This window comes from Erinaceus europaeus, chromosome 2 (assembly GCF_950295315.1).
Source record: "Erinaceus europaeus chromosome 2, mEriEur2.1, whole genome shotgun sequence".
NCBI lineage: Eukaryota > Metazoa > Chordata > Mammalia > Eulipotyphla > Erinaceidae > Erinaceus > Erinaceus europaeus.
Genome location: NC_080163.1, coordinates 165,625,133 through 165,649,768, shown reverse-complemented (window position 1 = coordinate 165,649,768; position 24,636 = coordinate 165,625,133). Strand labels below are relative to the sequence as shown.

Genomic DNA, 24,636 nt, shown 5'->3' with positions numbered 1-24,636 from the left:
ATAGCGCAGGCACCAAGCCCCAGCAATAACCCTGGATATATCTATATCTATATCTATATCTATATCTATATCTATATCTATATCTATATCTATATCTATCCACATATATTCAAGGTGGGAGAAATAGAAAATTTTAGGATACAGGAAAGATTTGGGATCAATCCAAAAATGTCATCGTAGGCAGTGAAAGAAATCTTGTTGTGTAAGCTCTCTAGAAAGAGTATCTCATTCATACGGGCACAAGGAAGCCTCTCAAAACCAGACTCACAGTAACACCTGAGGCAGCATTCCTTTATTAATTATCTGAGTGCTGAAGACAAGTCAGTTCAAGTCAGAAAGCAGCAGATACATAGACTCCGGTTTCCTAAATAACCTGTAGGTGAAATCACTGGGACTCCCAGGGGGGGTGTTTAGAAGAGCTGAGTCCTATGGACTGCAAAGACTAGAGACAAAAGTGGTAAATAACCTGAGGTCAAAATCATGCAGTTGAATGAGAAGATAACTGTATCTGTACTGTTGGTAAAATGTCTTCTCTCTGGGGGTCGGGTGGTGGTGCAGTGGGTTAAGCACAGGTGGCGCAAAGTGCAAGGACCAGCATAAAGATCCCAGTTCAAGCCCCCGGCTCCCCACCAGCAGGGGAGTTGCTTCACAGGCAGTGAGGCAGGTGTCTATCTTTCTCTCCCCCTTTTTGTCTTCCCCTCCTCTCTCCATTTCTCTCTTTCCTGTCCAACAATGAACAACATCAACAATGGTAATAATAATAACCACAATGAGGCTACAACAACAAGGACAACAAAAAAGTGGGAAAAAAATGGCCTCCAGGAGTGGTGGATTCATGGTGCAGGCACCAAGCCCAGCAATAACTCTGGAGGAGGGGGAAAAAATGTCTTCTCTTTAAAAGAAAGGCAAGGAAACTAGACTCTGATATTTTTTTAATTGTCAAACAATAAAAAAAAAAGTGCTAAGTGCCCTCCAGCGGCAGCTCCTCTCTTAGCACTGGGGGAAAAAATTTCCTAAACTGAACAACTTTAGTCTTGGCCAACAGCCAAATAGCCAACAGCCCCAAATTCCACAATTATTTTGATTTTTCATAAGGTGATAAATTCACATACATCTTATAGCTATCTATGGATTTTTGTGCATGTGTGTATGTAACTTATAAGGCAGAACATAACCCAACCCATCAGCTCCAAACTCCACAATTATTTTGATTTTTTGTAAAGTGGTAATTTCACATACATCTTATAGGTATCTATGGATTCTTGTGCATGTGTGTATGTAACTTATAAGGCAGAAGATAACCCAACCCAACAGCCCCAAACTCCACAATTATTTTGATTTTTCTTATGGTAGAAAATTTACATACATCTTATAGGTAACTGTGGGTTTTTGTGCATGTCTTTATGTAACTTATAAGGCATAAGATACTTCATTTTGAATCTGAGCTATCTCGGGCAAATAATGAGAATGAAGGGTACTATAAATCAAACAAAGTAAGACTACAACTACATCTCGATTATTTTTTAGGTCAAATGATATTGTTCATTTAAAGTAATTAAGATCACCTAAGGAAATTTCTATAGCTTCATTATTCTGATCCTTAACACATGTAAAATAAAATCAGAAATAGATCACTTTTTTCATTTAATTACTATTTTTAAAAATCTTGAATAGGGGAGAGGGCATAATGGTTATAAAAAAGACTGATATTTGATATTTTGAGGATTCAAGGTCTAAGTTTCATGTCCTTATCACCTTCATAAGCCAGACCTGAGCAGTCTTTCTCTCTTCATATCTTTCTCTTCATATCTCCACTTATTTATTAAAATAAATTTAGTAAATAAGTAAAATCACACTACCAAATCCCCAACATCAAAAAGACTAGAAACAGCAATTATTGGTGAGGGTATGAAAAAAAAGGTTCCCTTATGCAGAGATATGTAAACTGGTCCAGGCTCTAGATAAAGCAAATGGAAGTTCCTCAAAGTATTAAAAATGAACAGCAGGGTGATGGCACAGCCAGTTGAGAGCACACATTACAGTGCACAAGGACACAGGTTCAAGCTCCTGGCCCCCACCTGCAGGGAGCAAGCTTCACAGGTGGTAAAACATGGCTGAGGGTGTCTCTCTGTCTCTGTCTCCCACTCTACATCCCCCTCCCCTCTCAATTTCTCTCTGTCTCTATGCAGTAATAAAGATTATAAAAAACTTTTCAAAATAAAAATAAATTGTACTTGGTCCTGGATAACATATTCATTTTGATGATGCTAATTCTTCCTATTATTTTTCTACTTCCTTGAATAGTGACTCATAATTTTAAGTATACAAATCTTTCACTTCCTTTGTTAGGTTTATTCCTACATATTTTATTGTTCTTACTGCTATAGTAAAAGGGATTGATTTCTTCTTCTGTTAATTGAGTGTTTCCATAGAGGTATGCCACTGACTTTTATATGTTAATTTTGTAGCCTGACATCTTACTATATTACTTGATAATTTCCAAGAGCTTACTGCTGGATTCTTTAGGTTTTTCTATGAATACTATCATACTATCTGCAAATGGTGAGTGTGTGACTTCTCTTCCACCATACTAACTGTGGGTTTGTCATAGGTTGGTTTTATTATGTTTTCACCTCAATATTTCCAAAAAAAATCTTACTATCACAATAGAAGAAAACTGAGAGGATTTATCCACACTGAGAGATGACAGTCCTTCCCTTTCAGAACATGACACACCTGGACACAGTAATTCAAACAGCTTAGTCCACTATAATGCCCAGGTGTCTAGGAGTAGACCTCCGCCCAGGAAGATCCTACCTAGAAGTAGCCTTTGGCAAAAGCTTCTGTTCTGTCTCTAAGCAACCTCTATAGGAAAGCTCAGAGGGATATTTTATTTATTTATTTACTTATTTATTTATTCCTTTGTTGCCCTAGATGTTTTTTTTAATAGTTATTGTTGTAGTCATTGCTGGATAGAAATGGAGATAGGAGGGGAAGACAGAGAGGAGGAGAGAGAAAGAGACACCTGCAAACCTGCTTCACCGCCTGTGAAGCTACTCCCCTGCAGGTGGGAAGCCCAGGGCTTAAACCAGGATCCTTACACTGGTATTTGTGCCTTGCGCCACCTGAGCTTAACCCTCTGTGCTACTGCCTAACTTCCAGGGGGATATTTTTAACAAGTGATCCACACTTACTTTGTCTTAGTAGTAGCATTACTGATAAAGAAGTGACATAATAAAACACTCCACATGTTCAAGTTACTTTATAAAACCAGCTAGATGGATAGACAGTTATTAAGCAAAGAAGTAAGATTTTGTAGATAAAATAACTTTCAGACAAAGAAAGGGGTTGTTGGGAGTTGGCCAGTAGCGCAGCAGGTTAAGCGCACTTGGCGCAAAGCGCAAGGACCTGTGTAAGGATCCCGGCTCGAGCCCCCGGCTCCCCACCTGCAGAGGAATAGCTTCACAAGTGGTGAAGCAGGTCTGCAGTGTCTACCTTTCTCTCCTTCTCTCTCCATTTCTCTCTTTCCCATCCAACTACAACAACATCAATAGTAACTACAACAATAAAACAAAAAGGGCAACAAAAGGGAATAATAAAAATAAATATTAAAAAAAGAAACAAACAAAAAAAGAAAGGGGTTGTTACTATACTACAATGTGGCACTAATATGTAAAGAGGTTAATGCATGTGAAATACATTAAACCTGAACACACACAAAGGGCAGGGTTGAGTATGTTTGGTGGTGAAAGCAGCACAAACTTTCTAGTTCTCTAGCTGTTTCCAGGAGTAAGAACACATTAAGATGCTGATGCAGATACCTAGTTTCACCATACTGCCTTTTTAATCCATGAAGACTGAACCCAATGCCATTAAGCTTATAGGGAAATTCTCACAAGTCAATTTCTAGCTTAGGCATGCAATTTAATAAATATCTGATTTTTCATGTACTGTCATAAATAAGGGAGCTTAAAACAGAGGAATATGACAATTTAGCACTTTTGATGGGTATAATTATTCCTACAAACAAATAAAGTCAATTTCTAATTAATAATTGTATTTTTAATTTATTTAAGAAAAGAGGATCAGTGCATTAATCTGTTTCATATCGTGTTAGAATCTAATTTAGAATCTCATGCTCACAAGTCCTGTACTCTACTACTGCACAACACCCAGCCCACAAAACAAAATTGGACTCTTTTTAAAGTTGACTAGAGTGTTTCAGGATCCCTGAGGTGGATCAAGTCAATGTACCTGTTCTCCTAGAATATGAGCCTAAGGGAACTGGGCAGTGGCACAGAAGGTTAAGCACACATGGCGCAAAGCACAAGAACCAGTGTAAGGATCCTTGGAGTCGCTTCAAAAGAGGTGAAGCAGGTCTGCAGGTGTCTATCTTTCTCTCCCCCTCTCTGTCTTCTGCTTCTGTCTCCATTTCACTCTGTCCTATCCAACAACAAACGGCACCAATAAGGACAACAATAAAACAAAAAGGGCAACAAAAGGGAACAAATTAATATTTATTTAAAATATAAAATAAAAAGAAGTATATGAGCCTAAAAGACCAGGAGAGAGCACCCTGTGTATCAGGGTAGTCAGTTGGCAATCCTTAGTGCTTGTGTGGTGCTAGTATTTCCTGACACCACTCCTTATTCCTCTGCACCAAAAATGCCACTGTGATTACTAAATGATTAGACTTCACATCTTCTTATTTCTACTCTATGCAATTTAGATCAGAGTTAAATTATATGCACTGAAGACTGATGAAGGAAAACTCTACTTACATGTTTAAACTATCAGGCAGAGCTGAGCAATGTTTCTAAGTAAGACCCAAGAAAAGTTATCAGTGAGCTTACAGGAAATTCTAATTCTCCTCTATTTTTCTCTATGACTGATAGGGAGCTGCTACATGCTATAAAGCAAACTGTTGGAAGGAATTGTCTTTTTTAATTATTATCTTTATTTAATGGATAGAAAGAGCCAGAAATTGAGAGTGAAGTGTGATATGAAGAGAGACACCTGCCATACTGCTTCACCACTCACAAAGCTTTCCCTCTGCAGGTGGAGACTGGAGCCTTGAACCTGGATCCTTCCACATCATAACATGTGCACTCAATCAGGAACACCACTACCTGGCCCCAGAATTCTTTTGTTTTTCATTAGGAAAGAACTAGAGATTATATCAGCAACGTCAAGTAAACATTTTCTATATGTCATAATGTTCCAAAATTCCACATAAATCTTGGCAAAGCAGCATCAAGCAAATCATCTAGTCTGACGTCTATCAACTCTCTCATTACAGAAAACCTGAGGTCACAACATTGTCACAATATGACAGAACTGAAGTGTTCCACATGTGACTGTAAATGTGGTGAAAACTACAAGATGTCTAATATATATGCCACAAATTGAGCCTAAACATTTTTATTTTATTTTTAATTTATTCTTTTTATTTATTTTTTTGCTACCAGGGTTATCGCTGGGCTCCCTGCCAACACTAGGAATCCATGGCTCCTTGCAACTAATTTTTTCTGTTTTTTGTTTATTTGAGAGGACAGATTGAAATTGAAAGAGAAGGGTAGATAGAAAGGGAGAGAGAAAAATATCTTCATCGCTCATGAAACTTTCTCTATCCAGGTGAGGAGTGGGGCTCAAACCCAGATCCTTACACATGGTTATATGTGTGCTTAACCCAGTGCACCACTGCCTGTACCCTATTTTTAATTTTTTAAGCAAGTTATTTTTTCTAACCAGGATTATCGCTGGGGCTTGGTGCCTGGACTATGAACCCACCATTCCCAGATGCCATTTCTCCCCCCCCACCCTTGTATTTTATAGGACAGGGAGAGAGCACCACTCATCTCTCACACCAGCAGTGCTGGCACAGAAACCAAGACCTCAAGCATTCAAGTTCAGTGTCACAAAGGCAAGCCCAGGGCCCTTACTGCTGAGCCACTGCCCAGGCACAAGGACAACCCCACCAAAACCCCCTTTCAGCCCACCCCTTCACACTGCCCTGGGGACTTCAGTTGTCTCTTCTCACACCCTCCAGTTTCCTGCTCTGCAGCCTCTGCATCTGCTGCCTGCAACTCTCAAAGGCCGTTCTCGCCCAACTGCCCAAATTCACCTCAGTCCTCAACCATCCAGCTCAGTGCTCCTGCCACCAAAAAGGAACCCGCTGCCAGCAGCTTCTTTCCTCAAGGACTAAGCTTTCTGCTTTCCACAACATCTCAGTGCCCATCTGCCAGATGGCCCAGCGGCTTCCTCCCCCAGCAGACTGAGGCCCTGCCTTCCTGAAGTCACTTCAGGGAAAACAGCAGTCCCCGCAGGGTTCCTCCAGCAGGTTCACTGACCTCACTGGTCTGGTTGTTCACAGGCAGGATACTAAGGAGACAGCAGTTCAAGCACATGAATTAGCACCGCCACATCTGCAAATTGGACAGAGCCAGGTGGGCTCTCCTGGGCAGGAGAAGCCTGTCTGCCTACCTGTCTGAAGCCTCTTCTCTGGGCTCAAGTCTCCCAGCACTGCGCATGCCTGGCTATGGATACACTTCTGTCCTGGGCCCTGCTGGTGTGGTCACTGGAGGCTGTGGATGGAGGGAAAGGTTGTCACCGGGTGAGGATGACCAAGAGTCAGGTGTGTGACCCACACGAAGGGCATTGGGGACTCTGCTCTGGGCCCAAGGGGCAGGCCAGGGGCGGGGACTGCAGCCCACCATCACCCTCACACGGAGAAGGGCTCAGACCCACCCAGCATCCTGCATTTTATTAAGTGAGATCTTCCTGCATAGTAGGAATAATGATATTTTAGTGCAAAGTCTCCAGGATTTTCTCTGAAGGCATTTATTTCTTTATTTTGCATTAACTGATGACTGGCTGTGCTCTCAATCTTGGAAGGAACATGCATTGTTGTTGTTGTTGTTGCCCTTATTGTTTTTATATTTGTGTTTTTATTGTTGAATTAGGTGGGATTCCTGCAGAAAGCATATGGTTGGGTTATATTTACTAGTCCATCCTGTTATTCTGACTGTTAAAGGGTAAATATAAGCCATTGACATGTATTGATATTATGGGTTTAAGTGCCATTATTCAACACTTTTAAAAGATGTTTTGGGGAGTCGGGCTGTAGCGCAGCGGGTTAAGCGCAGGTGGCGCAAAGCACAAGGACCGGCATAAGGATCCCGGTTCGAACCCCGGGTCCCCACCTGCAGGGGAGTCGCTTCACTAGCGGTGAAGCAGGTCTGCAGGTGTCTATCTTTCTCTCCTCCTCTCTGTCTTCCCCTCCTTTCTCCATTTCTCTCTGTCCTATCCAACAACGATGACAACAACAATAATAACTACAACAATAAAACAACAAGGGCAACAAAAGGGAATAAATAAATAAAATATTTTTTTAAATGTTTTTATTTATTTTTAATATTTATTCCCTTTTGTTGCCCTTGTTGTTGTTTTTTATTGTTGTAGTTATTATTGTTGTCGTCATTGTTGGATAGGACGGAGAGAAATGGAGAGAGGAGGGGAAGGCAGAGAAGGGAAGAGAAAGACACCTGCAGACCTGCTTCACCACTTGTGAAGCGACTCCTCCGCAGATGGGGAGCCGGGCTCGAACTGGGATCCTTATGCTGGTTATTGTGCTTTGTGCCACCTGCGCTTAACCTGCTGCACTACAGCCCAACTACCTATTCAACACTTTTTTGCGTGTTCTGATATTTGGCAAGTTTTTTTTTTTTTTTTGAGAGATGTTGCTGTTAATGTGTATTGGAGAGCTTTTACAACCTCTTTCTGGGTAGGTTTGATGATAGTTGCCTCCTTTAACTGCTGATTGCCTGAGAAGGTTTTTATCCCTCTGTCTACTCTGCATGACAGTCTAACAGGTTATACTATTCTTGGTTGAAACTCTCTTTCATTGAGAGTTCAGTAGATATCTTGCCATTCTCTTCTGGCTTTTAGAATCTGAGAGAAGTCTCCTGATAACTAAAGGGTTTTCCTCTGTATTTGAATTTTTGTTTTTCTCTTACAACCTTCAGGATCCTTTTTTTTTTTTTTACCCTTATTTCTTCCAATTGTAACTATGATGTGTCTTGGTGCCTTCAGGTCTGGGTTCATTCTGTTAGGACTCTCTGAGATTCTTGTATCTTAATGTCCTTTTTGTTGTTTAGTATGGGGAAGTTTTCTTCTATTGTTTCTTCTTGGATGCTATCTTCCCCTTTCTTTCTTTCTTTCTTGCTCTGGTAGGCCAATTATGTGTGTGTTGCCTCTTTTAAGGTTGCCCAATATGTGTCTGTTGTTGTTTTCGGTGTTTCCCTTTCTCTTTTAGCTCTTTGAATTCTTTCTTATTTTTCAGTTTTCTCTAACTCATCCTTGGTCTGGCTAATTCTGTTTTCTGCTACTATTATTTTGCTTTCCCTTCCCTCAGCTTCTTTCTTCAGTTAACCCTGTTTTTTTTTAAAAAACCTCATTCTGTTACAGTATTAGCTTGTTCTGCTAGCTGGACTTCTACCTCAGGTATTTCAGCTTTCAGTTCTCTAATTACCTTGAGATAGTTCATGTTTTCTTTCAGGGTCTCAATGATTATTCCCCTATTTCTGTATAAGTACCGCACGCTAACCCATTGCTAACCCACTGGAACTCCAATTTCCCTATTACTGATCAAAAGCTTTTCTCATTCATGTGTTTAATGCATCATTTAATGTTTGGAAATTTTCTTCTATTTTGGTTGCTTCTAGCTTACTTGGAATTTGTTCTGGGCTCCTGTCCTTATTTATTGTTGTAGCTGATTTATCTGTTTTTGATTTAGCCATTTTGGGGGGGGGTGTTTTGTGTCCTGGCTATTCAGTTACTCTATTTTGTGAGAAAAAGCCACAAAAAACCAAAGTCCTCTCACAAATGAAATCACAAACCTCAGCAAATACAACAGCAACAGAAGTGTATATTAGTGCTATTCAAACAAAATCAGTTAGCCAAGCAAAATTCTTCCTCCAAAGACAAAAAAAAAGAATAGACAATCACAAAAATCAGCTATCAAGTATACATTTAAGAGAGAGTGGGAAAGAAGAGGAAAAAAAATACAGGGGCAGGCAGTAGTTCAGCGGGTTAAACACATATGGCGCAAAGCACAAGGACAGCGGAAGGATCCTGGTTAGAGCCCTTGGCTGCCTACCTGCAAGGGGAGTCACTTCACAGGTGGTGAAGCAGGTCTGCAGGTGTCTTTCTTTGCCCCTCTCTGTATTCCCCTCCTCTCTCAATTTCTCTCTGTCCTATCCAACAACAAAGACAACAATAATAGTAACTACAACACCAATAAAAACAACAAGGGCAACAAAAGGGAAAAAATGGCCATGAAGACCAGTGGATTCATAGTGCAGGCACCAAACCCCAATGAGGATCCATTTAAATACATCAAACGCATCGAAAGAACTACAAAGAAAACATCTATAGTAACACAGTGGTAGTAGGAGACTTCAACACACCAGTCTCACACTTAAAAGATCATCTAGGCAGAGAATTAACAAAGAAACAGAATTAATTGAAGAGATAGACAGACTAGACCTTCTGGATATTTTTAGAGTTCTTCACTCCAAAAAACTGGAATATACTTTCTTTCTGAACCCACACAGGAAATCAAGGACAGACCATATCCTTAGGACACAAAGATAGTATCAGCAAAGTCTAGAGCACTGAAATCATCCAAGCACCTTCCCAGACCACAGTGAAATTAAATTAACACTTAACAACAAACGGAAAATCAGTAAAAGTCACAAAATATGGACACTAAGCAACACACTGCTTAACACATTGAGGAACTCAAGAAAGAAATTCAAAGGTTCCTAGAAACAAATGAAAATGAAGACACAATCTATCAAAATTTTAGGACACAGGGGGTCGGGCAGTAGTATAGCAGGTTAAGCTCAAGTGGCACAAAGTACAAGGACCAGCATAGGTATCCCGGTTCGGGCCCCCTGCTCCACACCTGCAGGGGAGTCGTTTCACAGGCAGTGAAGCAGGTATGCAGGTGTCTTTCTCTCCTTCTCTCTGTCTTCCCCTTCTCTCTCCATTTCTCTCTGTCCTATACAACAAATAACTAAAACAAGGGTAATAACCACAACAAGGGGGCAACAAAGGGGGGCAGATGGCCTCCAGGAGCAGTGAATTCATGGTGCACGCACTGACCCCAGCAATAACCCTGGAGGCCAAAAAATTTAGGCACTACTTTTATATTTTAAAGCACTACTTTGAGGGAAATTCATAGCCATACAAGCACACATCAGGGGACCAAAAAATAAATAAATAAAATAAGCTCCAGTAAACAACCTGACAACACGATTTAAAGACTGAGAAAAAGAGAAACAAAGAAACACTAAAGCAACCAGAAACAGCAAAACTTAAGGCAGAAATAAGTAGTGTCAAAAATAAGAGAACCATACAAAAGATTAATGAAGCCAAATGTTGGTTCTTTGAAAAATTAAACAGCCTGACTCACAAAAAAAAAGACTCAAATAAATAGAATTGTAAATGACAGGGAAGACATCATAACAACCGCCACAGATATTCATAAATTCATTTGAAGCTAAATGACAGATTTCAGAAAAAAGCACCAGTCTGTGGGTATGGAAGGAACAGAAGACTTCAAGATGGAGGCTTTGCATGCCTGAGGTTGAGGTTCAAAGCACTGTCCCAAACGAAGCCAGAGGTAGGCAACTCTGGTAAAAAAACAAAAGAAAACGACCTTTTAGAGATCATCTGTTGTGGGACTGTGGATTGGTAGAGTTTAGGGAAAACTCCTCCCATTGTTGGTATGCTTCTGGATTCTGCTTGTGAAGCCTTCTGTTTTTATCATCACATTGGGTTCCCTTGTGTTGCTTCCTATGTGTTCTGTTTGCACGTCCACTGTTGACTGGGCACACCCCTGCCTCCGGGATATTGGTTTGGTCTTCCCCTCCTGCCTCTGGGACATTTGGTTTAGTCTTTGCTGGTTTGCGCTTCTTCCTTCTCCCTGCCTCCATCATATGTATTTCCTTTGTTTCTGACTCTTCAGCTGGAGGAGAGAGATGCAGGACAGAATTGGGTTGTGATTAGATTAGATTAGTTTGTTGAACTGCATCCCTGCTCGTGAATAAACATTGAACTGCGTTCTCAGCTCAGCCATAAGTCTCTGGTCGTCTCTGTCTCCTGCCCAGGATGCCAGCCCAGCAAAAATGACAAAATGGCGCCCGAAGAACAGGGACAAGAATCTTGGCTTCACACACATGAAGGAGACCAGATAAGTAAAGCTGCCATGGCCTGCCTTTCTACTTATGGAGAGGTTTCCAAAAGCCTTTACTCTTTCCTCATGAGACAGTTTCTCTGTCTCTGGAACATTTCGTTCTGGGCCACACTTTGGTTTCTGCCTGCCACCCCCCACCCCGCCAGAGCCTGCATGCTACTGTGGGACGCGGGACGCTGGGCGTGGGCTCCCTCTGTGCTGCTTGGCTTCTGGGAGCAGGGCTGCAACCCATCACCCGCCCTGGGTGCCTTGGCCCATGCCTTCTACACGGCTCCCTCTCCCACCCTCCTGCTATGATGCTTGGGCAGATCCCGAACCCCGCGGTGACCACAGGCTCCCTGCCAGGACTGGACCCTCTGGCCGAGATCCCCAGCTTGGCTCTGATGGCAGAGGAGCTAGAATACACAGACTTCCATGCAGTGATCGCACCTCTGCACTTCCTAGAGGTGAAGTTGGGCAAGAGGCCACCGCTGGACAACGCACCCCCCCAAAACCAATGATGTGACTTGGCACGACCTGAAGAAAAGGATTCATAGATTCCAAGGCTCACTCTCTACAGAAAAGCGAAATTCCAGTGGGTCACCTTCCCCATGGAGATAGACACGAAACATTTCATCCCCTGGCAGTTCTTCCCCTAGCCATCTACTTTGGACTGGCACTTCTATCGGACTGACTGGTACACAACTCTACAGCAGCTCCCTTTACGCTGCTGGGTGTCTCAAAGACTGACTGCATCCAGCTGCCTTGGGACTCTATAGGACAGACACACACCCCTCCTTGGTAGGTAATGCCCACAGAGGTAGGAAACGCCTGTTGAGGCATTTTACGCCCCCAGAGGCAAGAGAAGCCCACAGAGGTAAGAAATGCCCATTGAGGCATTTTACGCCCCTAGAGGCAAGAGAAGCCCACAGAGGCAGGAAATGCCTGTTGAGGCATGAAGCGCCCCCAGAGGCAAGAGATGCCCACAGAGGCAGGAAATGTTCTTTAGCCTGATAGGCCTTGCCCACAGAGGCAAGAAACGCCCCCTCAGGCCTTCCCTTGGCATCACACTGGTTCTTGCTGCTCTCTTACTTGTTCCTCCATGTCTTGTGCCAGTTTTTTTTTTGAAAATGCCTGTACAGGTTTCTGTTCCCCCCACATTCCTGATACTATGGCCATTAGTTAAAAAGAAAAGGGGGAATTGTTGGTATGCTTCTGGATACTGCTTGTGAAGCCTTCTCTTTTTATTAACACATTGCGTTCCCTTGTGCTGCTTGCTATGTGTTCTTTTTGCATGTCCACTGTTGGCTGGGCACACCCCTGCCTCCAGGATATTGGTTTGGTCTTCCCCCCTTTTCTCTGTGACATCTGGTTTAGTCATCACTGGTGTGCGCTTCTTCCTTCTCCCTACCCCCTATCGTATGTATTTCCTTTCTATTGCCTCTTGCTACAAACCAAATGTTTGCCTGCTTTAAATTTCACTTAAAATTCACGATCACTTCACCATCTTTGATCACATACAAATCGGAGTCCATCACCCTGCCTTGTCAGTAACATAACAGTTAAGACCCACACACTATTTCCTCATTCTGTGATCACTGTTCCTTACATCAATATTCTGCCCTTTACCTCACCATGCTGGTTTAACTACCATGTTTTTCTTAATACCTTTAGTTAATTAGCATTCTTGCCTCAAAGTAACAAATCACAATGACCTTTCAACTACCCCTATCAATTCTCATCATTCCTTAGATTCCCCCACCAAAAGGGTACTGACCTTTTGGAAACCCATCATCATTGACATATGTGAAAAATGTTCTTTCTTCCACTCTGCTATATAAACCTTGCCTTTTTCTTAATAAAGCGGATTGTTCATACCTTAATTTTCCCCTGGCGGTTCCCTCTGTTTGCGCAGTCTCTTGAGCTGGCATGGGGAAACCAGTGACTTACCTCTGGTTGCAAGGCCACCCACATGAGTGCCAGCAATATACACTATTATATATTATCAGGTATGTATTAAATATTGTCTATGTATTATATTAACTATTATAAACTGTACTTTGGGTAACTGTATGTATATTATTATGTAATTTATATTATTATTATGTAATATGTAGTACCTTGTATGTTAGGATATTATCACATTAATATAAGCTTTTAAATTGTAGTTTACACATTATAAACATACAATTATTAAGCATTTTTTACAATTTTACCTTATACACTTTCCACTGTAATATATAATACACAAAATATGTTAAAATATATTTTATAAGGAGTTGGGCAGTAGCACAGCAGGTTAAGCACACTTGGTACAAAGAACAAGGACCAGCCTAAGGATCTCAGTTTGAGCCCTCGGCTCCACATCTGCAGGGGAGTAGCTTCACAGGTGATGAAGTACATCTGCATGTGTTTATCTTTCTCTTCCCATCTGTCTTCCCCTCTACTCTCTATTTCTCTTGTGTCCTATCCAACAATGACAATGTCAATAACAACAATAAGTACAACAACAATGAAAACCAACAAGGGCAACAAAATGTATATATATTAAAATAAAACATCATCTAGTATACTGCATAAGATACTATATATTGACATTTTGTTATCTCCAGTGTTTAAAATCCACATCTAGTGACTTAGTTTTGGTCTGATTCCCCTGGCTAGCTCCCAAATATTTGAAAATTATATAAATACCACTAAATGTAAACCCAAAAATCTGACCTAGGGCCCATATATATTCATATTTAGCACAGGAGCCTGTGTAACCTCTGAATCTCTGTCATTGTGAGCTCTCAGTTGATGGCTACAGCTAGGAACATTCTAGACTGCACCCATTTTAGGACCAGTCTTCCTTGACTGCCACAGTAGGTTGATCCAGTCTCCCTTCAATAAATGGGGCAGTTTCTACCATTGCTATTCTACACTGAGGGCAAGGTACTGTAGAGGCTAACAAGAGGGCTTATGACAATGTTCCTGATGAAGATGACTAGTGGTGGTAGAGAGATGGGGCCTATTAGAGGTCTAGGCCCATCATTATCTATGTGGTAATTCAAGGATTCCCTGACTAGATTCCCAGATGATGGATATTCCTGGTAGGGACCAAAAAGGCCATCATTAAAGTGTGCCAGTCTCTTGTCCCTAAACAGCGTTTGAAGTCCTTGCCTCTTTGTATTTGTTACTGGATAGAGACAGAGAAATTGAGTGAGAAGGGGGAGATAGAGAGGAAGAGAGACACCTGTAGACCTGCTTCATCACCTGTGAAGTGACTCCCTTGCAGGTGGGGAGCCGGGGGCTAAAACTTGGATCCTAACAGGTCCTTGCACTTTGTGCCATGTGCTATTAACCCACTGCACTACCACCCGACTCCCCTGAAGTCCTTACTGTATCTGACAAGATTAGATATAAAGTGGTTGAGGGAAGTGAAGTATGGGGTAGGAAAGAAGGGAATTTAGACCTAAGCAGTAAATATTTGATTAGGTACTTTATGGTGTCTTTAGGCATTTATACTAGCTTGCTGCACATATAGAATCTAAATCTAATCACAGCAGCCTATTGAGTACTTTAACTTTGAGGCATATATTTTCCCCTAACTGATGTGCACATATAACCTATCACTTAGGCCCTAGTCTATATCTAGGTTCTGTCACGTTGTTAGAGAATGTGCCCTTTGAAAAGGAACTGTAACATAATCTTAACTCACTTAAGTCAAAAACCACTTGAAATTCAAATAACACGGGAGTCGGGCGACAGCACAGAAGGTTAAGCGCAGGTAGTGTGAACCAGAAGGACTGGCATAAGGATCCCGGTTCCAGCCCCTGGTTCCCCACCTGCAGCGGAGTTGCTTCACAGGCAGTGAAGCAGGTCTCCAGTTGTGTGTCATTCTCTACCTCTCTCTGTCTTTCCCTTCTCTCCATATATATTCCATTTCTCTCCATATATATTCTGTTGGCTCTGTTCTTCTAGAGAAGCCTGACAAGTGCCATGGAGAAACAGGGCAAATACAACTTGAGCTAGGGGACTGCGGTCATTGTCAGCAGTGATGTCATACTGATAATATGTACTTTTGAATGACCTGGTAAAAATAGCATTTTTTTTTCTGTGCTCTACTTTCCAGGAACACACAACCCTGGTCCAATTAGGAGAAAAGCATCATATGCATCCCAACATAAAGACAATACAAAATACTCAGCCAGCACTCTTCAAAGCTGTCAAGGTCCTGAGATGCAAGGGGAGGCAAGAGGTTGCTGAAAGTGAAGCAGGTTAAAGAGACAGGCCAGAGCATGCTAGAGCAGATCCTGCAAGGATCCTGCATGACAATGAAGTTTGCACCCCTGAGAAAAAAGTTAAAGCAACAATAATCACCTAAAATAATAATAATAAAAAACCCACAACTGGGAATTCTTCAGAATCTTACTAAGCCACAGGTAGGTGAAGACACATGTGGTCAAAGAGTAGAAAAAGGGTGAAGGAGAGATTCTCAGGACATAAGAAGCTATGCTTAGTGACTGCTGGCACCATTTTAGGAATTACAAGGCAGAGTACACTGTTAGTGGCATGAAGGTAGATCTTGAGGCTTAAGCTAGGAACTCAATAACAACAGTATATTGGGCTCCCCAGAAGGATTCACCAGTATTAATGGAAAAATTAAGATGAGAACTAAAGACCTGTGGTTGGCTCAGGCTTCCAAAAGCACCTAGGCAAATAAATCCTGGCCCACTTCCAAATGCATACTAAATGCATACCAACAGATTCACTCCCCAAACAACTAATTGAAGTTAAAACAACAATAAAATTACATGAAAACTTACCAATTAAAACTATGTCTTTTTTTAAAAAAAGATAACTCACTTAGCCACATATTGGTTAGAGGATCAATCCAACAGAAAGATTATATGTGCCCCCAATATGGTTGCACCCAAATATACTAAAAGTGTTCTAAGTTCAGAGTGTCTCTTCAATAACTATGTTATTATCTCCAATATACAAATGAAGAAATTAACATATGAATATACTATTGTTAGTTTTTTTGCAGTTAATAAAAAACTCCTTTATTTACATGCCAACTGATGGGACAAGACCTCAAATAAATCCCTCTCTCCATTGTTACCAGTCATCTCTATCAAGAACAACAAAACCGAGCCCTTTGTGGGGCCCCCATAGGACCTTGCCCTCATCTTGGATCAACAATGGTAGAGAATGTTCCATCCTCCGAAGGGAAGATGGACAACATACTCTATGCTACACCTGAGGAAGATGGGTCGATATTTGGGCAGCTTGGAATGTTCCTACTCATGACCACAGAATGTGAGCTCAAATCTACAGGGATGCAGAAGTCACATTGGCTCCTAAACTGAATATGGGCCCCAGACCAAATCAAATCAATGGGGTTTACAGTCAACCATATTTATACCCCTTTCCCATATTAGGGAGCTACTTTCTTCCCTGATCCAACTTTCTGTTCCTTTTCCAGCCATGACATCACCTCCACAGACAATAACTTGGATCCACATGCATATCAGATTTCAGGCTCAGAGGGAAAAAAAAAAACACTAATATACCTATAGGCCCTTTGATATAGGCTAATATACCTATATACCTATAGGCCCTTTGATAAAAAACACTAATATACCTATAGGTCCACTAATATACCTATAGGCCCTTAACTAAAACATGCCTACTACCTTCTACAAAATGGAGGACCTCCCTCTCCTCAACACTTCATCTGCACTATTCCAGTTTTCAGGTACTGATTGTTCAACAATTTGGCTTTGTATCTTAACTCTCTTTTCGGCCACCAGGGTCCAGATGCCAGCATGATGCCAACCAGACTTCCCTGGACAGAGGACCCCACCAATGTGCCCTGGAGCTCTGCTTCTCCAGAACCACAGCACACTAGGGAAAGAGAGAGGCAGGCTGGGAGTATGGATTGACCAGTCAATGCCCATGTTCAGTGGGGAAGCAATTACAGAAGCCAGACTTTCCACCTTCTGCATCCCACAATGACCTTGGGTTCATACTCCCAGAGAGATAAAGAATAGGAAAGCTATCAGGGGAGGGGATTGGATACAGCTATCTGGTGGTGAAAATTATGTGGAGTTGTACCCCTCTTATCCATGGTTTGGTTAATGTCTCCTTTTTAAAATAAAATAAATAAATTAAATTAAAAAGGTGAAGAAATGAAAAAAAACACTTAAATAATTATTTTTAAAAAATGGCTCCGGCAATGATTTTTTTTTTTTTTTGCCTCGAGGTTTACTGCTGGGGCTCAGTCCCTGTAAAACAAATCCCCATTGTGAATGTGATGTGGCGAGAAAGGAATAAGAGGCCCAGAGGTAGTCTGAGCACTAACTACTGTAGCGGGGCTACGGGGCTACTCACCGTTTTACCATGGAATTTAAACAATACATGGCATGGCCCGGCTGCCACACACTAAGTGCATACACTACAGTGCCTAAGAATACCATGGATTGAGCCACCTATCCTTCCCTGCAGGGGGAAAGCTTCACAAGTACTAAAGCAGGGCTATGGGGGTCTCTATCCCCCTCTTCTCAATTTCTTTCCATCTCTAGAAAAAAAAATTAACAAAATAAGCACTAAGTTGCAGAGTGTACCCTGAAGTTCTTAGTGCCTGGCTTCTGGTAATTTAAGTATAGGAATAGGAGAATGTGCTTCCAGAGTTTAGAACAAGCCTGTCCAAATATAACTGACTTCTAGAGAAAGCATTCTGTAACACTTTGGAGGATTGAGTTAATGGGATGACAGAAAGGCAGGAAGATAACTGAAGGGAAGGTTAGAATATCCCCAGTAGTCACAAGCAAGGTCCCATAAGTGTAAATCAATCTGAGAAGGTCCAGAAAGAGTTTTGAAGAATAGACTCTGTGGGGTTGTAGGCCTCAAAAATATTGTCATTCTATCTCTTCGAGTAAAACACAATTAAGAAACCCGTGATTTTACTATTTAGCTTTCATGGATGCAGGTCTACTGACCAGTTTAGAGAAACAAATACATGAACAGTACACTGGGTATTTCAAAAGGAGGCACTGGTGATCTGTTTATATATCCTCTGTGCAGCTCCACTGTCAGGCCAGTATCTGAAGAGAGAAAATCATGCAGGCCAAGTGCTGCAAGGAGGTGGCAGGTGCCAGTACTGCTAGTGACAGAGAACCATTAGTTCTAGGAGGTTTGATTTCAGTTTGTTTAAGGACCCCTCATGGCTACCTCTACAGAATATTATTTAATTTAGTTTTTGTTTCTTTTCTTGTTTTTTTTTTTTTTTGTTTTGTTTTGTTGTTGTTGCTGTTTTGGACAAAGCACTGATGAGCCCTGGCTTGCCCTGGTATTGGGAACAAAACCTGGGGCCTCATGTATCTTGAGACTGAAAGTTTGGAGCTTTAATTCTACTTCCATCTCTCCAGCCCAACACACTCTGTATTCTTTTGAAATTACCTTCTGAATATTTCTTGAATGAATCCTGTTATAGCTGGCTTTTATACCGAGGCATCTGTTAGGATGCTTAAAATATCTAGGTTCAACCTTCATAGTGATCTGATAACAGTGCTAAACCCATCCACATTGAGGTGTAAAGATACAACTTACTATCCACAGGCACTACTATATGTATCATTTCATTAAAAAAAAAAATACACATACGATGCTTTCAACCAAACTTCCCTGGGCAGACAACTCCACCAATGTTTCCCTGCTCCACTAGGGAAAGAGAGAGACAGGCTGGGAGTATGAATCCACCTGTCAATGCCCATGTCCAGCAGAGAAGCAACTGCAGAAGCCAGACCTTCCACCTTCAGCACCCCATAAATATCCTGGGCCCATACTCCCAGAGGGATAAACAATAAAGAAGCTACTGAACTAGGGGGTAGGATGGAGATATCTGGTGTTGGGAATTGTGTGTGGAATTGTACCCCTCTTATCCAATGGACTTGACCATCATAATTAAATAATTTTTTAAAAAGTAGAAAAATACACATAACATTGAGATTCACAGCTAAAACATCCTTCTTATCTTACACACCTTCCAATGGCCATAGGCTCCCTGAATTATAGTTCATTTAACAACCTCTGTTGTCCAGTTTTAAGCACTTACTTAAGGAGAAAGACACCCTTTGGCAAATCACCACTCATCTCTCACACAGCAGTGCTGTCCAGAAGACAAGACCTCACACATCCAAGTTCAGTGTCATAAAGGCAAGCCTGGGGCTCTTCTTGCTGAGTTACTGCCAAGGCACAAGGACAACCCCACCCTAACCCCCTTTCAGCTGACCCCTTCACACAGTCCTCAGGATGTCAGTTGTCTCTTCTCACAGCATCCAGTTTCATGCCAGCTGCCTCTGCATCTGCTGCCTGTGACTTCTGAAGGATAGTGTTTGCCCAATTGCCCAACTCTACCTCAGTCCTCAACCATGCAGCTCAGTGTTCCTGTCGCAAAAAAGGAACCCGCTGCCAGCAGCTTCTCTCCTCAAAGACTAAGCTTTCTGCTTTTCACAACACCTCAGTCAGTGCCCATCTGCCACGCAGCTGAGCAGCTTCTTCCCCTGGCAGACTGAGGTCCTACCTTCCTGGGGTCACCTCTGGGAAAAAACCAATCCCCGCTGGATTCCTGCAGTTTCACTGACCTTGCCAGTCACAGAAAGGAATACTTAGGAGACAGCATTTCAAGTGCATGAAAGAGCACCACCACATCTGTAAACTGGACACAGCCAGGTGGGCTCTCCAGGGCAGGGAGAAGCCTGTCTGCCTGACTTGTCTGCTGCATCTTCTCTGGGCTTGCTTCTCCCCAGCGCTGAGCTGGCCTGGCTGAGGCTGCACTTCTGTCCCGAGGCCCTGCTGAACACGGTCACTTCCCTGCTGCTAGACAACTCTGTCCGCAGACAGCCTTCCACTAGATCCTAAAATGTTCAGGCATAATACCCATGGGAGGAGAGGCAGAGCCCAGCAATTCCCAGGAGGACTGATGGCCACATACTCTGAAGCTCCAGTCGCCATTCCTTGCACAAGGAACATCTCTGAGCCAGTATCGAACCAGGACAGAACTGTCTGTGGGATCAAAAGTTGTTGGTCTGTTGGTCTCTGTGTCCAGAAGCAAGAGTGAACCACTACAGATGACCTACTATGAGATTCCGGCCTCTGGCTTTGAGAAACAGGATTATGACTGGTATTTTAATTCAAAAACTAGGGTGCAGCCCTCCCAATATGTCCAGGAATTGGAAAAAAAGGGTTCAATCTCTGTGAAGGGCTTTGCCTTTATAAAGCTGGAGACCTATAGAGGAACTGGTCTGACACCAGGACAACAAGACATGAATCCCACTTAGCTAGCTCTAGAGCCAGGTCTGCAACCTCTCTGGGGACAGTGTCATCAGACATCATTATCAGAGCTGATTATGACTCAGGAAACTCACAGCCCTTCACTCCATTTCTCTCCCTCTCCCTATTATACACACACACACACACACACACACACACACGCCATGCATAAAAATATTAACTTTTCGGAGTCGAGTGATAGCACAGAGGGTTAAGTGCACATGGAGCAAAAGACAAGGACAGGTGTAAGGATCCTGGTCGAGCCTCTGGCTCCCCACCTTCAGGGGAGTTGATTCACAAGTAGTGAAACAGATCTGCAGGTGTCTATCTTTCTCCCCCTCTCTGTCTTTCCCCTCTCCATTTCTCTCTGTCCTATCCAACAAGGACATCAATCACTACAACAATAAAATAACCAGGGCAACAAAAGTTAATAAAAAAATACTTTAAATAATGGACTATTTGACCAGATATGTTTTACCCATTCTCCTCATTATTACCTTTGTGATAACCAAGAGTACATCTTCATTAAAGGAAAAGGTTCCTGTTAAAGAAAAGAGAGGGAGTCGGGCTGTAGCACAGCAGGTTAAGTGCAGGTGGCACAAAGCACAAGGACCGGCACAAGGATCCCGGTTCGAACCCCGGCTCCCCACCTGCAGGGGAGTTGCTTCACAGGTAGTGAAGCAGGTCTGCAGGTGTCTATCTTTCTCTCCTCCTCTCTGTCTTCCCCTCCTCTCTCCATTTCTCTCTGTCCTATCCAACAACGACAAAACAATAATAATTACAACAATAAAACAACAAGGGCAACAAAAGGGAATAAATAAATAAAATAAATATTAAAAAAAGAAAAGAGAAGAAAGAAATAATGAAAGGCAAGGGGTATAAACTAGTCCTTTCAATTACTTTGACACTCAGATTCCTAATGCACACACACAAAAAAAAAATCAAGGGTGTCTAGAATTTAAATAATACTACCATGTAAAAAAAAAGATAATGTACACTAGATACCTTTATTTCCTAGAAAAACTGAAATAACCCTTTTTAGTGAATCTAATACATTGTCTGTGTAATGACTTGTAATATTACTTGTTTCTAAACGTATAGAGATTGTCCATGTAGTACACACAAAAGTGTGTTATATAGAGGGATATAAGTAGATCAGTAAGTTTTAGTACATCTGTTTTCTTTCATTTATATTATTACTATCTTAGTATATATTGAGGAAAACTGAGAGCCTAAGGGAAGGAAGAAGAGAGTGGCCAGGAAAAGGAAAGAAAATCCTGGAAGACTGACCTAAAAGTAAGACTCAAACTGTTTACAGTGATGCTGGATCTGTGTTGATGGATGGATTGGAGATGTTTAAGATTTCTCAGGCAAGTGCCTCAGGCAATCCAGGAAGTGATGCAGTCAGTGTCTGGATTAGGCATGGAGTCTATTATGAGAGTGGGAGGTGGTAGGATTGGGATCCCCATTAGAAAGAAACTATTTCATCCCACAGTGTCTCACCATCCATACCTGCCTCAGAGCCAGGTTATGTTGAAAGAAGACAGGGATGTTTTTGGCCAGTATTTTTTTTATTTCTTTTTTTTTTCCTCCAGGGTTATTGCTGGGCTCGGTGCCTGCGTCATGAATCCACCACTCCTGGAGGCCATTTTTCCCCCCTTTGTTGCCCTTGTTGTTGTAGCCTCCTTGTGGTTATTATTATTGCCCTTGTTTACGCTATTCATTGTTGGATAGGACAGAGAGAAATGGAGAGAGGAGGGGAAGACAGAGTGGGGGAGAGAAAGATAGAAACCTGCAGACCTGCTTCACTGCCTGTGAAGCGTCTCCCCTGCAGGTGGGGAGCCGGGGGCTTGAACTGGGATCCTTACGCTGGTCCTTGTGCTTTGCGCCACATGCGCTTAACCCACTGTGCCACCGCCCGACCCCCTATTTCTAATTATTTATTTAAAAAAGGAGATGTTAATGAAACCATAGGATAGGAAGGGTAAACCTCTAAACAATTCCCACCACCAGATCTCTATATCCAATCCCCTACCCTTAAGGAAGACAGGAATGTGTTTTACCAGGTTTTTTTAAATTTCTTAGGAGCATTTTCTCCATACCATTCTAATACTCTCCCATCAATAATTATATATTGAAAAAAGTGTATCGGCTTGCTATGTACTATGACCAGACTAGGATGACGAATTAAATAAATTTTTCATTATGACTTTTTTTTTTTTTTTACCACCAGGGTTATTGCTGGGGCTCTTGGCTGCACGATGACTCCATTGCTCTCCACAGTGACTTTTTCCTTTTCTAATTTGTCACACCAGAGATATAGAGATGGGGACAGAAGGATAAAGGCAGACATCAGCAGCACTGCTCCCCCACTTGGGAGGTGTTCTCCTCTCCCTCCCCCCCACCCAGGATTAGGGTCCAGGGACTTAAAACAAGGTCCTGCCCCCGGCTCCTCTGTGTGCACTACCAGGTGCACCACTGCCAGGCCTTGGTGACTCTTGCAACAGATACTGTCCATTCAAAAGGCAGAAGCCTGGCAACAGTACGTGACAAGACTCAGTGCCCTCTCTGCTTTCTGTCTTTGCTCATAGACGTGTCCTTGGAGGTAGGACTGTATGTCAAGGGACAGGGCGTTCTTTCTACAGGCATTCTCCCTGTGAAAGATGAATAACACAATATATCTGGATTCCACCTACGAAATCTTAAATCCTGTTAAAAGTAGAGAAGTCAAATCTCATACATCAGCCCATGCACAAATATTTCCATGGTGAGGTACATCATTCTCCTGGACTTAAGACTGGTTGGGCTTTCTTCCTTCTCTCCTTCTATAATGCTCTCAACTAGAAAGTGGGCCTGGTGGCTGCCTGGCTCTCCACCTCCTCTCAGCACACAGAGTGGCCACTTGAGCTCATCATTATACACACTGCTATGTCACAGGTCTATTTGCTGGGGGAGGGTGGGGTATCCCAGGCCCTTGTACAATCTGTCATCAGATACCATCCATCACAGATTCTTGGTGGCAGTGGACCAGAACAGTGACAACATCACCACCATCAATGATATGGAAACTTAGCTGCAAGCACTCCACCATATACCACACGCCCATGGCCCCAACATGGCCAAATCTACTCCTCCTCAGGACCTTGAGCTCACCCCTGAATCTGTGATGGCCTCTGGGGACAGGGATGACCCAAACTGCTACCGGACAGTAGCTACTACCCAGGAGACCCCCTTCTTCCCTGAGAACATAGTGGTGGAGTACATAAGCTGTTTCATTCTGGTTCTAGAGAAGTTGAAGGCCACCAGTACATCCTTAACCTTCTATCAGGACCTGTAGACTGTCTACCTTCAAACTTGGGGGGACATTCATATAAGATGTCCTAGAGTTTAGGATTGCTATCTAAGCCAATACGTGAAAGACTTTCCAGTAAGCTATCTGACTATTTCTCACACATAACTGTAAAAAACCAAGGCAGAGGGCAGCCAGTGCTCTTGGACATTTACTGTCTCTTTTTTTTTTTTTTTAATATTTACTTATTCCCTTTTGTTGCCCTTCTTTTATTGTTGTAGTTACTATCGTTGTTGTTGTTGATGTCCTTGTTGTTGGATAGGACAGAAAAAAATGGAGAGAGAAGAAGACAGAGGGGGGAGAGAAAGATAGACACCTGCAGACCTGTTTCACCAATTGTGAAGTGACTCCCCTGTCACTTCACAATGGGAAGCCGGGGGCTTGAACCAGGATTCTTATGCCAGTCCTTGTACTTCCTGCCACGTGTGCTTAACCTGCTGCACTACAGACCAACTCCGGACTCCCAGATATTTACTGTCCTAACCTTTTATAGGTTCCTGAGCATGAAAACATGTGCTCTCATCAGGGTGAGCCACCACCCAGCACCCCTGTGGAGTTTCTCTGTGGTTGGCTGTCAGGAGCCAACCACCCCCTGGAGCTCAATCCTGAAACTTGAGGCCAGAAAATGCTGCCTCCTGCTGGATCCTTTCCCTCTTTCTCATTTGCAGAATCTCCTTTGCAGGCAACTATGTAAAGAAAAATGCATTCTCCAGTCTTGGCCCCAAATGTA

At 42.4% G+C, this 24,636-nt stretch overlaps 1 long non-coding RNA gene across 1 annotated transcript in view; it reads left to right on the top strand.

Moving 5' to 3' along the window:
* LOC132537004 (uncharacterized) overlaps positions 1-24,636 on the top strand; it is a 418,667-nt gene that overhangs the window by 361,495 nt on the left and 32,536 nt on the right. The window lies entirely within an intron of this gene.